The sequence below is a fragment of the Centrocercus urophasianus genome, unplaced genomic scaffold (assembly GCF_019232065.1).
Source record: "Centrocercus urophasianus isolate 14NV4802_14NV808 unplaced genomic scaffold, USGS_Curo_1.0 seq_17, whole genome shotgun sequence".
Classification (NCBI taxonomy): domain Eukaryota; kingdom Metazoa; phylum Chordata; class Aves; order Galliformes; family Phasianidae; genus Centrocercus; species Centrocercus urophasianus.
This window is the reverse complement of record NW_024884722.1, coordinates 15,973,102-15,986,332: the sequence shown is the minus strand read 5'-3', so window position 1 is coordinate 15,986,332 and position 13,231 is coordinate 15,973,102. Positions and strand designations below refer to the sequence as shown.

Genomic DNA, 13,231 nt, shown 5'->3' with positions numbered 1-13,231 from the left:
CATTTGGTTGCTACCACTGTGATCAAAGTTCTAAGCACACAGGTTACTGACCTCAAAGCACTGTTTCAAGTCCTTGTTTGACATGTGTTATTTTCTAAGTCAATAGTTATTTGATCCATGCCCAGTACATTTACAACTGAACAGAAGTAAAAGAATGGAATCTACTCCTCCACGCATTGCTCTTAAGACATTCACTTGTCTCAGTACAATTCACTTACGAATAAAAATGCATATTCATATTGTATGAGAACTGCTGAATCACGGCTTGAACCTCTGATTGACCACCTGAGGCGAGCAATGAGTTAGCCCTGGGAGCACAGGTGAAGAAAATTCTCCTGTGCTACTGGAAGGGTGGGAGCCTGGCTCCGCTCTCCTAGACCCCATTTAAAAGCTGACTACAAGGGGAGAAAGTTTTTCTCCAAGAGGTTGGAATCTTCTCAGCAAGCTGGATAAGCTTTCCATCTGTTCTTCTTTAGCATGATAACCTGTTCAGCATAACTTCCTTGTATATTTCTTAATTATAACATCTGAATATTTATTGATTACATACACGTATAATAGCTTCTAATATAATTGTTTGTTCAACAGTTTAGGAATTGTAGCTAAGAAATGTTAACATCAAACTTGCTAGACCTTCTTTTTCATTACTTCAACTAAAAATAATTCAAAACTGTTACAATGCAATTGTGTTCTACGTTTTCTTTGCATAATGAATATCTAACAGATGATAACATCCAACTTCTTTAGGGAAAAGTGTATGTACAGTCAAGTGAGACTGGATTCCATGCAACTAATAACACAGAACTCTGACATGAATTTAAAGAAAGGACAGGAATACAGGATTTGGGCAGGGGTGGGAAAGTGAGCAACAGACTCACCTAATGTGAGGTCAGCATTCCACAGTCTATGGCCCGTGTTGTCTTCCAATCATAGGTAGGCATCAGTAGTGGTTTTGCCTGCTCAGACCAGTATCGTGATAACACTTTACAAGCTGTAGCCAAAGGGAAAAAGCAAGAACAAAAGAAAATGGTTGGGGGGGGGAGAAAAGAAAAAGAGACACATTTATGATTAGCAGCCTCTCATAACTGCTTTTCATGACACATTTGATGAGGAACTTAGCAAAGCTGTGTACTCCTTGTCTTTCATTTGTGCTTCAGTAGTTCCTTCTCACCTTCTCCTTCTGTGAGGCAGAGATGTCTAAATAACATACTCTGGAAACATTCACAACAGTAACATTCACAACTGGTAACGTGGAGACTTGAACAAAGTGGATTTGGGCTGAATAGCAGAGGGCATATTTCTGAAAAGGAATAGAAGTGCCAAGAACATCCATACCCGTTTTACGACAGACAGAACACAAAGTTATTAGCAACCTCACTACTTCGCTACCTCATGTTCAGAATCATGATATTACCAGAGTGCCACTACAGATTCTACATCTGGAGGCTAAGCTAACTGATAATAAGCAAATTTATTGAAATTAATATATAGTTTAAAGCTTCCGTGAGTAGAACCTAGCAAATATTTTAATGGTTATGGCCTACCGAGAACATATGCAGATAGTAATACCCAATAAGCATAGCCTTACAGAGAGGTCTACAGGTGGAAAGCATTATTATTCCAAATTACCAAACAATAAAATCAGGATAAAACAATTTAAAGCTATTTGCTCAAACACAATCTTATCTATATGAAAGTTATGATTCCATTCTCTCTCAAAACCTTTCAAAATAAGCTAAACCAAAACCAAATGTATAAAGCACAACTCCCTTAAGGCATTTAGATTCTTACTGATACAACACTAGATGTCTCTATAAAGGGAATTTTACCAAGGTACTCTATCTACCCCAAGCAAAGGTGGGATGAGTATTTCACATATCAAAGTTTTCCCAAATCATCAATTTACTACGAATTCTGGGGTGAGAAAAGTTGATTTATATGAATGTTCCTGTGATAAGGCTTCATACACCACCATTCATAGTTCCCATATGCAAAGAAATACATACCATATTCATTTTTTCTTGTTGAAGTTCACTGCTGAGATTTGTAGTGGCCATGTTAAGAGCTGCTTTACACACCCAGTTGCTAGCTATACTATCCACCAAAAACAAAAAACAAAACATCAGGTCAGTAATTTTGGCCTGTGCAGAATATCCTCATGCATAATTTGTAGGGTTACTTGTAACAGCAATAGCCATCTGATTAAAACAGTAACAATGCTGCAGCATCTATTTCTGAATCACTTGTCTTGGATAATTGATCTTCTGAGAGCATAAGTCATCCAGTTTGAAATTTATTAATTCACTAACTTTATACTAATATTACCCTTAAAATAACAGGATTCCTTCTCACCTGTAAATTGGTGCATTTTTTTGTTCTTTTTACAATGCCAAAATGCTGCTTTGTACTGACTATTTTGGTCAACTGTGTAGCATCATTTTATAAAACAACATCCACACAAAGATCTTAGGGTGCTTTTCAAATGTGTATATCTATCAAATTTGCGTAGAGGAACAAGTTTTTTGTATTCTCATTGGCACATATATATGGTGGCATGGGAGTACCTGGGCAAAACCATACAAAAGCATCCCAATAGAACTGCAGGTAGATTCTGTAATCTTTTGAAACAGCAAAAAGGAAAATCAGAAGCACAGAAACAAATTACTGATGATGGAATCTAGTTATTTACATCTGTTTTTGCAAAATGGGGTTTATATTAACTACTGAGGGTCAGATCAGCCAGTGCTTGATAAAAACATCATTTCAGTGAAAACCTTTCAGTTAGCTGTGACCAAACTCTGAGTAAGGAAGTCTGATTTGTTTCAAAACTCTATGCATCCTTGGCTGGAAGATTTTTTTTTTTTTTGCCAGCTTGAGGTGGGACAGCATCAAATGAAGAACACAACTCCAGTTGGAAATTCTCTAACAAGCAGTTCCAGGTATGCTCAAAGGTAAGAATAGTATGCTGTACACCAACCAGTTCTACGAATATTTGACTCCCCTTTAAAGAACTGTCAACGATGCCACTTGACAAAGCAATATAGCCAATCAATGGGGGCCTAATAAAAGAGAATCAGTCCTGCCCTTTTGTCTCATCAGCGTTTTTGCCTGCTGCTCCAGCATCTGTTTGTTCATACAGATTGGCTTGCCAATCTGGATAAAAATAATGGTGTAAGATTGTGTTTAATCAAGCAGCTGTACCATCTTTGTTTTGACAAGCAATTGAAACTTTGCAACTTTTTATCTCCTTCAATCTGTTGGTTGGCTTTCAGCAAGACAATGTGACTCTTCAGCACTGCAAAGAGCACTGTAGTCTGACTGCATGGCACAGTCTCTTCAGAAGTATGACTATGCAGCACAGATGTTTTCCATCTATTAAAAATCCCTGTTTTGTTTTTCCTATAGGATGAGCATTGTCCATCCTGAGATATTTATAAAGTATAAGCCTTTAACAGGAGGAAAAAGTGCTCAAAGCAAAACAGGAAACGCCTTGAGCCATTTTCTATTGCCAAAGAGCTATTATTTTCAAGTACTTTATAATAAAAAATCTGATTTATAAAAAAGCAAGGAATGCACATTCCTAATGTTTTAGGATAATAGCTTACCTAACACCAAACACTTGACTTTTAGTTTAGATATAAAAAATTAAGTGGGAAGCTTCAGTGGGAAACTCAGATTGCAGTTATATTGTTTAGTTCTACTACCAAGTGTAACTGCACTTTCAGAACAAGAACTTCACATGTCTGAAGCAATTCTGAGTGCCTCACTGACTTCCCTGGAGGCTCAAACTGAACATCTGAAGGCCACTGGTGCAACTGCCCTATGCCACTTGTGTGCTCCCATGAATTCAAGAAGCACAGAGTGCCCAAAGCCTGACAACATTCTGAGGAACAGTACATAATGTCAGAGAACAGCAATGGCTCCTGAGGTCAGGACACAGCTGATGCTGCTGAGTATAAAAGCAACTATGTCTTGGGTGTCAGAGCCAGAAAAATGAGTAATGTTACACAGAAATACTGTAATGGCTACACTGCATCCTGGTCCTTGTATATTGCCCATCTCACACCAGCAGTAAGCTTCTTGCCTTTGAACCACACCTTTTTAAGATGCCTTATATCCTTGAGACACTTCAGTGGCCAATTTTGTGGCATCTGCATGGAACCAAAACATACATAATATACATACTCATATAGAGATGTATTTTAAGCCATTTTCACTTCTTTCACTTTGTGCTACTCTGGATTCATACTGACTTTGTGCTCCAATGTATTAAGCTTATCAAGTTTCCAATAAGGTGATGGAGCAAAGGTTGAGAATGTTACAATCAACAGAACGACTTCTATTGGAAACACTTTTTAGGGCTGTTTTGAGGGCTCTGGGACTATTAGACCACCACTCGTAGACTAAAGTTTATGTAACACTACATAAGAAGAACCAGTATTCTCAATAAAAAGCCATCCTAATGATTAAAGCTCAAGTTTCTTGCACCACAAAGCATTTCCATAAGAAGCCTAGAATTGAGATAAAGCTTCTTAAATCTCTACTGAAATAAAACTGAAACACATATTTCATTGTAGGGAAGTGTGTCCTCAGGTTTTATCATTAAATTACAGCTGCCTATGTTGGTATTTATAATGCTCTATGGATGATTGAAAATGAATCAATAACACATGGAGAGAAATAAAATTTCACTAACAGGATCTGGAATTAATTCCCTCTCCTCCACCTGGCTTAACTTACAAGGTAATACACAGTCCTCAAGGAAAATAATTAGCATCTTGCATGGCAAAAGGCCTAGTCTCCAACTTGGAACTAGGAAGACATAAATACACTTGCACAAAATACTTTGTATATGTTAAACAATTGTTTTGAGATACATGATATAAATTTTAAACACCTGCTGACCAACTAAACCATTTGCTACATGTATGGGAACTGCTGAATCACTGCCTGAACCTCTGATTGATTACCTGAGGTGAGCAATGAGTCAGCCATGGGAGCGCAAGGCAATCCACCTGTGCTGCCGGAAGGAGTGGAGCCTGGCTGCACTTCTTCTAGACCCAGTTAAGAGTTGACTACCAGTAGGGAAGAATCTCTTCTGGAGATCTCTCCTCTGGAGTTTTGCAGTGAGCCCAGGATGTGGGTAAGCATTCTATCTAGTCTCTTTTTGTTATTGTAACCTGCTTAGCCAAACTCTTGTTTATTTCATAATTATAACATCTGTATATTCATTGATGATACACTACATGACTATGAACCAGGCAGACAACAGCAAATGCTTGTATTAATATGAAAACAGCTCTTACCATTTTCTCCAACAAAGGCCACTTCTGCTATTATACCAACTAACATGGTACTGTGCTGTTCAGCCCGATCAGATGACCAAATGCTCCAGTTCCTTTCAGTAATTCAGCAACAAAGTACTTAGCCGCCACATTGGTCTCATGGTGCTTGTTGTCAGCTACAGAAGGACCCTAGAGAAGGCAGAACAAGACAGTACAGAAAGTAGAACTTTGTTACATGTGCTCATTAAAGAAGGAGCTGCTCAAACTGAAATAACCCAAGAACCCGAGTACACTCATACAGTTAGTAACCATAATGATCCAAGAGACAGTTGCAGCTTTACGTACATTTCAAGCCTGTTGAGAAGAGGCAGAAGTTTCTAATATCAAAATGCTAGATCTAACCTTCAAAGCAGTGACTATTTTTGTTACTGTATAATAGAAAACAATCGATTTTGAAACTGTGTTGTTTAATTACAAGATTAAAGAGTTGATTACAGTTCAAATGTTCTCTTTAGTTCATCAAAGGTTTGAGTAATAGCAAGAAGGTACAGAAGGAATAACGAGAGGCTGTCTGTCTCAACTGCGCTCTTTCCTAAGACAAACTAAATCTTGAGTTATGCAAACTGAATAAAATACATCTCAGTAAATATATTTCAAACCTTCTCCCACTTCAGTTCCCTTGGAAGAAGTAATACTATGTTTTTTCACACACTGGTGTTCATAAAATCCTTCAAAGATTTACAAACAGTTATCCTCATGACCAGCAGTGCTGTCATGCTCAGTCATCTGCAGGGGCCAGCCTGTTTGGCCTTGCTGGGCTGCAGGTGGCTACTTCGGTACTTCATGGATCCAGAGGAAGCTTGGGCACACACATGCTCAAACACAAAATGACACTGAAGAACCCAAAGCATTTTTCTCTCAAGCTTGCACTTTTAAAGCTAGTCGTAAGATCTCTGGTAACATGAGATCACCTCTTAAAGGAAACCAAATTGAGATGTTTAAGGAACAAGCAGGAAATAGGTAAAGAATAGCAAAGCAATATGGACAAAGCTAGGAACTACAAACTCGAGGAAGCAGCTCATTGCAGTCCAATCATCAACCTGCTCTCATGATGCCCACTAATCACGTTCCTCGGTGCCACATCTCCACGTTTCTTGAATGCCTCCAGGGACGGTGACCCCACCACCTCTCTGGACAGCCTGTGCCAGTGCATCATCACTCTTTCTGAGAAGAAACATTTCCTATATCTGACCCAAACTTCCCCTGGCACAACTTAAGGCTATTACCTCTTGTCCCATCACTATCCACACGAGAGAAGAAGCTGACCCCTGCCTCACTGCCACCTCCCTTCAGGCAGTTGAAGAGAGTGACAAGGTTTTCTGAGCCTCCTCTTCACCAGACTGAGCAATCCCCGTTCCCACAGCCACTCCCCATAAGATCCATGTTCCAGGCCCTTCACAGCTTTGTTACCCTTCTCTGGACACGTTCCAGGATCTCACTGTCTGCCTTACCCTGAGGGGCTCAAAACTAAATACATACTTGAAGTAAGGCCTTACCAGTGCCACGTACATGGGGATAATCACCTCCCTGTTCTGGTGGCTGCATTATTTCTGATACAAGCCAGGATGCTATTGGCCAACTAATATCCCCAGATTCTTTTCCTTTGTGCAGCTTTCCAGCCAAAATGAAGATATGGTAAAGCAGAACATACCTATAGCACTATATGAAAATCAGAAAATGAACCATCTGCAAAATGAGTTCATAGAATGAAATGCATGTGCATTAGACATAATGACACTTGAAGGCCACTGGCTGCAGTGAGGGAACTTCTATATGGAGTCACATGAAAGGCAGTGAGAAATACCTCAACAGCAATGCAAATGATGGGGAAAGGGGTTCATGCAGCACCTACCAAAGAGATAACTCAAGAAATGCACCATTTTCTGCAAGGACACTTCTGTGCCAATGAGCTCCAGACTAGCCCTGCAAGAAGGACCTTCCCTGAAGCAGGGCCAGAAAGTCTGTACGGAGTAAATCCAGGCACTGAGGGGACACAGAGGTGGCTTTGTTAATTTTCCTGGCAAAGGTGAGACTACAGAGCTGCTGAAGCCTGGCTTGGTTTGCTGCTGCTCGATGTGTTCAGAGTGGTGGGCTGAATCCCAGCAGTGCTAATGGTGTCTCTAATTACTTCTGATAGCAAAGCAAAGCTAACTGACACAAACTGTATTGTAGGGCATCTTCCTGTCACTCAGATGAGCAGACTGTCCACAACTTTTGAATCCTGTCCCATATACAGGGAGCATGTGTTTCCCAGGATAAGGGGAAGAGTTCTACTATGTCATTTACAAAAACCATAGGCCCCTGGAGAGCAGTAACCTTGCTCCACAACTTACAGGCAATTTTACAAGAAACGACCAAATTTCAGAGGCAGTAAGTTAACAGATTTGGCAACAGATAATTTTGTTGTAACTGGCTATCCTTGCACAAACCACTTAAGGAAAGCGTATTGGTTGAAAGCCATAAAGTGCATATACATAGATGGAGTGTCATCATAGAATCATGCAAAAGCAGGCTGGGTTATGCAGTGCTAATGTTTTCTTTATCACTGTTTGTATGAGGCTAAGAGCACGTGTTAGATTGTGTTTTAGTTTGCTCTTTTCATATGTTGGTGGTAGACCTCTGAGATGCTAGGTTAAGTTATGCTGCATATGCAGTACAATAAAAACAGCTTTAGAAATCCAGTACTCAAAGAAAACGAAAATGTTGCTTGTTATGTGTTCTTTATTATGTCTCACCTTAGCAGGGTGGTTTTTTGTTGTTGTTGATGCTTTTAATACAGATAGTCTCCAACCTTTCTAGGACTGTATCTTGCAAAATTGTCTGAGATCTTCAATTTACCTTCTCAGCTACTTATACAAAAAAACTGTCAAGTTTGCCCTAGAAGCAAATTTTTCCTTTCTTTCTCAATTGTTCTCAGTCCTCTCCTGATAAAAAAAAAAATACGACTTGGAATTAGTTTACATAGAAGATACGTTTAAAAATAACCTTTAACAGAGCCTACAGGAGCTTGTTGGTTTTGCTTGGCAAACAATTTCCAATTCAAAGTTGCATGATCTTACACCATTAAAACAGAGCAACTCTTGCAACATGGCCAGCATCCAAATAAAAATCAAGTAACATTTATTACCAATATGACATAACTTCTGTTTAAAGAGAGAAGGGATTTCAAACAGCTTAGCTGAAGCAGCAGGATCTGCACAGAAGGATTTTATACAGAACTGCCTGCACTATACAGCATTCTTTTCTTCAGATGAAAAACAAACCTTTCTGTTTGATAGTTACCAACTACTTCCAAGATAGTTTTCCTTTTATTTCAGCATAAGACAGACAATTCTCATTGCAGATCAGAAGATTCCTGTCTGAGTCTAAAGGGAAGCTCGTGGCAATTTTTGTTAGCAAAACGCACAAGTTGCCACGCTGCAATTCTGGAACACGATAATCTGATTGGCACAACTGGCACTTCATGTTTTGACCACAAAGTCAAATAAAGTAGCCCGAACAATAACTTCCAACAGAGTAAGGTTCCGAACACAGACAGCATTACCCGCAGCTGTATCAGCGCTGTACCCGCAGTGAGGAAGAGCCGAAGTGACACGAGGCCAGCAGCTAGCCAAACGGAGCGCCTTGGCCTCGGTGCTCCCTGCAGGCAGCGATCAGACCGCCTGCACGCAGCGCACCGCAGCGCAGCCTCCGGGCCCGTGGGAGCAGCAGCACCGCAACCACGCGAGGATCGACGAAAGCGGACTTACAGACATCCTCACAGGCCTGGGGACGCGCGGGGAGAGAAGGGGAGACGAGGGACCCAGGCGATATGCCGTGCAGCGGGAGTCCCGCTGCCCCTAGGCGTTCTGCGCGGGTATGACAAAAAAAAAACAACCCAAACTCTGCGTGAACAGCCGCGCAGCCCAGCGCCATCCTGGAGCCGGGCGGCTCTCACGAGGAGCCCTCCTACGGAATCAGCACGACCGAACAACCGCATGCCCTACGACTACATCTCCCGTCGGGCACTTCGCCACGGCACCGCCAGCGCCGACAGCCAATCCCAGCTCGAACCCAGAATGCGTCGCGGCTCCGCGCAATGCCATTGGCTGAATTTGAAAACAACGCGCGAACGTTAGCGGGCGTGCTCTTTGGACGGCGGTGGCGCTGCGCGCAGGTGGGCGGCGCAGGGGGGCGCTCGGCACGGGATCTGAGGGTGCGGATGGCCGGCGCGGTGCGGGCACGGGCCTCCGCGGGCCGTGGGACTGAAGGGAGGGGCGGTGGCGGACCGATCGGCGGGGTACTGCTGTCTCCTCCCGTGCCACTAAGGTCCTGATGGCGGGTGAAGGCTCGCCGGAGAGGGTGGGGCTGAGGTCTCCTCCAGCCCCCTGCGGCTGCCCTTGCATCCACTGGCAGCCCCTCCTGGCGCGGACAGGCCGACGGGAGAGCACTTCTTCCGCGGTGGTATCTACAATTTCCGCCTCGGGACGTCCGAGGTGTCCGCAGCGCAGTCGTGCCTGACAGGGGCAGCTGGGCGTTAGGCATTTCGCAGCGTTACCGATGCCAGCGTAACTCTCACATGTAGGGCTACTGTTCCAGCTCTGCATGCGGCGCACCTATTGCTTCTGCTTCTCAAACGAGAAATCACAGCACGAGAGCAGGATCCTGCTAAGTGCCGCTTTGCGAGCAGCCATCGCTGAACGTGAAGCGGCGGTTATGAGACGTGCGGCCCCTTTGGCGGCGTCGGCGGTTTGCGGTTGCCTAGCGACCTGCGGGAGCGACCGTGCTTGGCGCGTCCTGCTTAAGACGGCGTTTGCTGAAGCTCGGGCGGTATTTCAGGGCGGGCTTTCCCCTGTTTGAAAGCTGTAGGGAGAGGGAAGGGAACGCCTGGCCCGTTCCCTTCAGCGTGACTTTCGGCGATGCCTGCCTAGCCCTGTCCGACTCGGTAGCTGCGTTTTGCTGGTCGGGTAGGAGGGCTGAGCTGTGTGTTGCTCCATCCCGGCTTTTTGTGCTGCTCGAGGAGATCAAAAACGTGACTGCGTGAGAGGCAGCGCTGTCAGCGAGCGAAGGGCCGTGCCCCAGCGCTGGTCCCATCGGCCGCTTTAACCGCTGAAGTTTATCGAACGTTTCCTATTCCCTATTAGCACTTACGGACACTGTATGTGCGCTGCTGGAGCTTGGCGTGAGGGTGTAGGGTTGTAAGGCAGCTGAATCGCTGTCCAAGCTGTAGGAAGCCGGGCAGCACCAAGTGTTAGGGTGCTTTTTGCCGTGATAGATGAGTGATATCCTGACAAGCTATTTCAGAGGGCAAATATAATCTGCAAAGATGGCACCTGTGGTATCAGAGGAAGAAGTAGCAGGAGAATGAAGTGTGGGCAAAATACGCGGGTATTTGTATGACAGATGTGCGTCTTAAGGGTTATTTTGGTGTCCTGTCACGCTCAATCAATTACACTTTCCTTTTCTGTAGCAGATCACTGCTGAGACTGAGATGCACTGAAGGAGTTAAATTGCGGATTTAAAAGCCAACAGTTGTACTCTGGCATGAGGTTTTCTGATATTTAGTATCCTCTTAATACCAAAGCTACCTGTTAGACTTCACAGTGCCTCTGAGTCCTGCCTTGTGTAAAACTGCATCGGGTTATCCTTCTTCATACCAACGATTGATTAGGTGCCACAGGGATAAGCCATTGCAATGTTCTATTGTGATAAGCTTTTATTCCAAAAGGAGACTCGAACTGCAAAATGAGATGACGGGAAAGGTTATGTGGAGCGGGCCTGCTTTTACTAAATGGTACCTGTGACTATTTCCATCAGCCATCATGGCTCTAGGAAGGCTGTGCTACATGCAAAAGGCTTTTTCCCGATGGGCGGTTGTGGTGTGATTTAGTCTGACAGGCAGCTCGGCACCACAGGGTTTGCTCCTTGTAGGGAGATGGAGGGGAGAATAGGAAAAAGGTTACACTTGTGGGTTTGAGATAAAGAAAGTTGAGTAGAACAGAAAAGGAAGACGAAGCAAGAGTCAGTCCGCACACACAAAGCAAACTGCAGATATCACTTAGTCTCGTATTTCCTAACTGAGCTTAGGAACTCTGCATTATGCGTTGAAAGAGCAAAGAATAATTTCTTTTTGTATCATCTTGCAGAATGGAAACAAATTCAGACAAAGATAAACTTTCCAGACCATCCTATGTTGCCAGCATGGAGCTATGTGAAAGACCAGGACTGGTAAGCATGGAAGATATTAAAACATGAGTGTACTGCAGTATTATTTGTTTTGAAACTCCAGGCTCTCACAAGGAAGTTTAGCAGGGGCCAAAGCACTTGTGAAAACAGAGTGAAATATTCGTGCTTCCCGTGTCATCAAATGAGTCTGTTACAACAGGCTGATGAAAAGAATGCTGTGTAAATGTGCTAATCATCAAAGAGAGGATCTAGTCAGATTTGTAACTTCCAGCTCTTTCAATTTTAGAGGTCTAGTTTGGAGCCTAGGGGACACATACAAGTTTGCCTGCGTATAAAGCCCTTTACAGCACTGGAAAGAGCAAATGGATCACAGGTAGGACATTTACTTAATCTTAACACTAAAAACAAACAAACAAAAAAAGCAAACTACCAAACAAAAGGAAACAAACACCCCTTAATGTATACTTGTTTACTTTTCCCCTTATGATGATCTTTTAAAACACGTTTGATGCCTGCATTACTTGTGCTTCCTTTTAATAGGGGTGTGTTTCACTTGAGGACTCAACAAGCGTTATACTGAAACCCCCTAAGAGCTCCTGGAGTCGACCGATTGAGAAAACTGCAGGACAGGCAATACAGAAATTCACCTTTTCACGAGTAAATGAATTTTCTTTAAATGCCTCTAAGTTATTTGTGGAAGATGTTGCTTGTCTTCTGTTACTTAATGTAGAACAAACAAGTTTCTCTTAAGAATTCTCTGTATGATTATAAGCGTGTATCTGACTCCTACAAGTATGTAAGGATTGCTTAAACAATCTAAAGAGATTAACCAGCTTCTTGGTAACGTTCAGGTGTTTGGACCTGAAGCAACTCAAGAAGAATTCTTTGAAGGTACAGTGAAGCAGCCAGTGCTAGACTTCCTAGAAGGATGTAATCACCTTGTTTTTACGTATGGTGTTAGAAATGCTGGGAAAACCTACGCATTCCAAGGTAAGAGTAGAAAAGTTTTTTCCTTGAATTAGTTTCTTAAAGCAGGACTTACTTCTAGAAGAGAGAGATGTTTTGACTTCTTACCTAGTGACTCAGCAGGCTTTGTACGTTGCCTTCTATTGAATATTAGTAGCCTTGAACAGTCTTCTTCCATGACATATATTACTAAAGTGACAACTGTAGTCACTACCCGAATTTGCGTATACGTGCAGTGGTAGTCCTTTGTAAGCCGGCAGGAATTTCAGAGAGATGTGTATGACTTCCTTGTCCAAGTACTCCAAATCTCAGGGCAAAGAGAAAGCTGTGAAAACAAACGATCAGTCTGTGAGAAGGGTGCAAATCAGTAACTTTGGTTTTGGTTCCTACAATAACATTATGCATCTTAGGTGCTGTTTTTTATTTGAAGAAAGTATGTCTGAGTTTGATGGATTTATCGTAGGCAGAGATTAAACATTTTGAAACATTTGAGCAGGCTATTTCCATCTTTTTTCAAGTTTCTGGGTTTAGTAATAACAACGTCATAGAAGCTTGTCTTTTTTCAGCTCTAAGAAAAGGCAGTGGGGAAAGAAGTTGAGTTCCTTGAGCAATAGTTACAAGGCTCCCAGGTATTGGTTAGTAAGGTTGGTGGGATGAATACAGTGGTGTTACAGAGACATCTCTCTGGTTGTATGTCAGGATTATTTCAGAGAGGGGAGGAAGCCTGGAAAACAGTTGAAAACTTGCATATTTGT

At 42.7% G+C, this 13,231-nt stretch overlaps 1 long non-coding RNA gene across 1 annotated transcript; it reads left to right on the top strand.

Annotated features, from left to right (window-relative positions):
- The first annotated feature begins 11,794 nt into the window (after positions 1–11,794).
- On the top strand, positions 11,795–12,494 carry LOC122160414. The gene is made up of 3 exons (XR_006168809.1): positions 11,795–11,883; positions 12,051–12,167; positions 12,362–12,494. It is a non-coding gene; the product is annotated as an uncharacterized LOC122160414 (long non-coding RNA).
- The last annotated feature ends 737 nt before the right edge of the window (positions 12,495–13,231 follow it).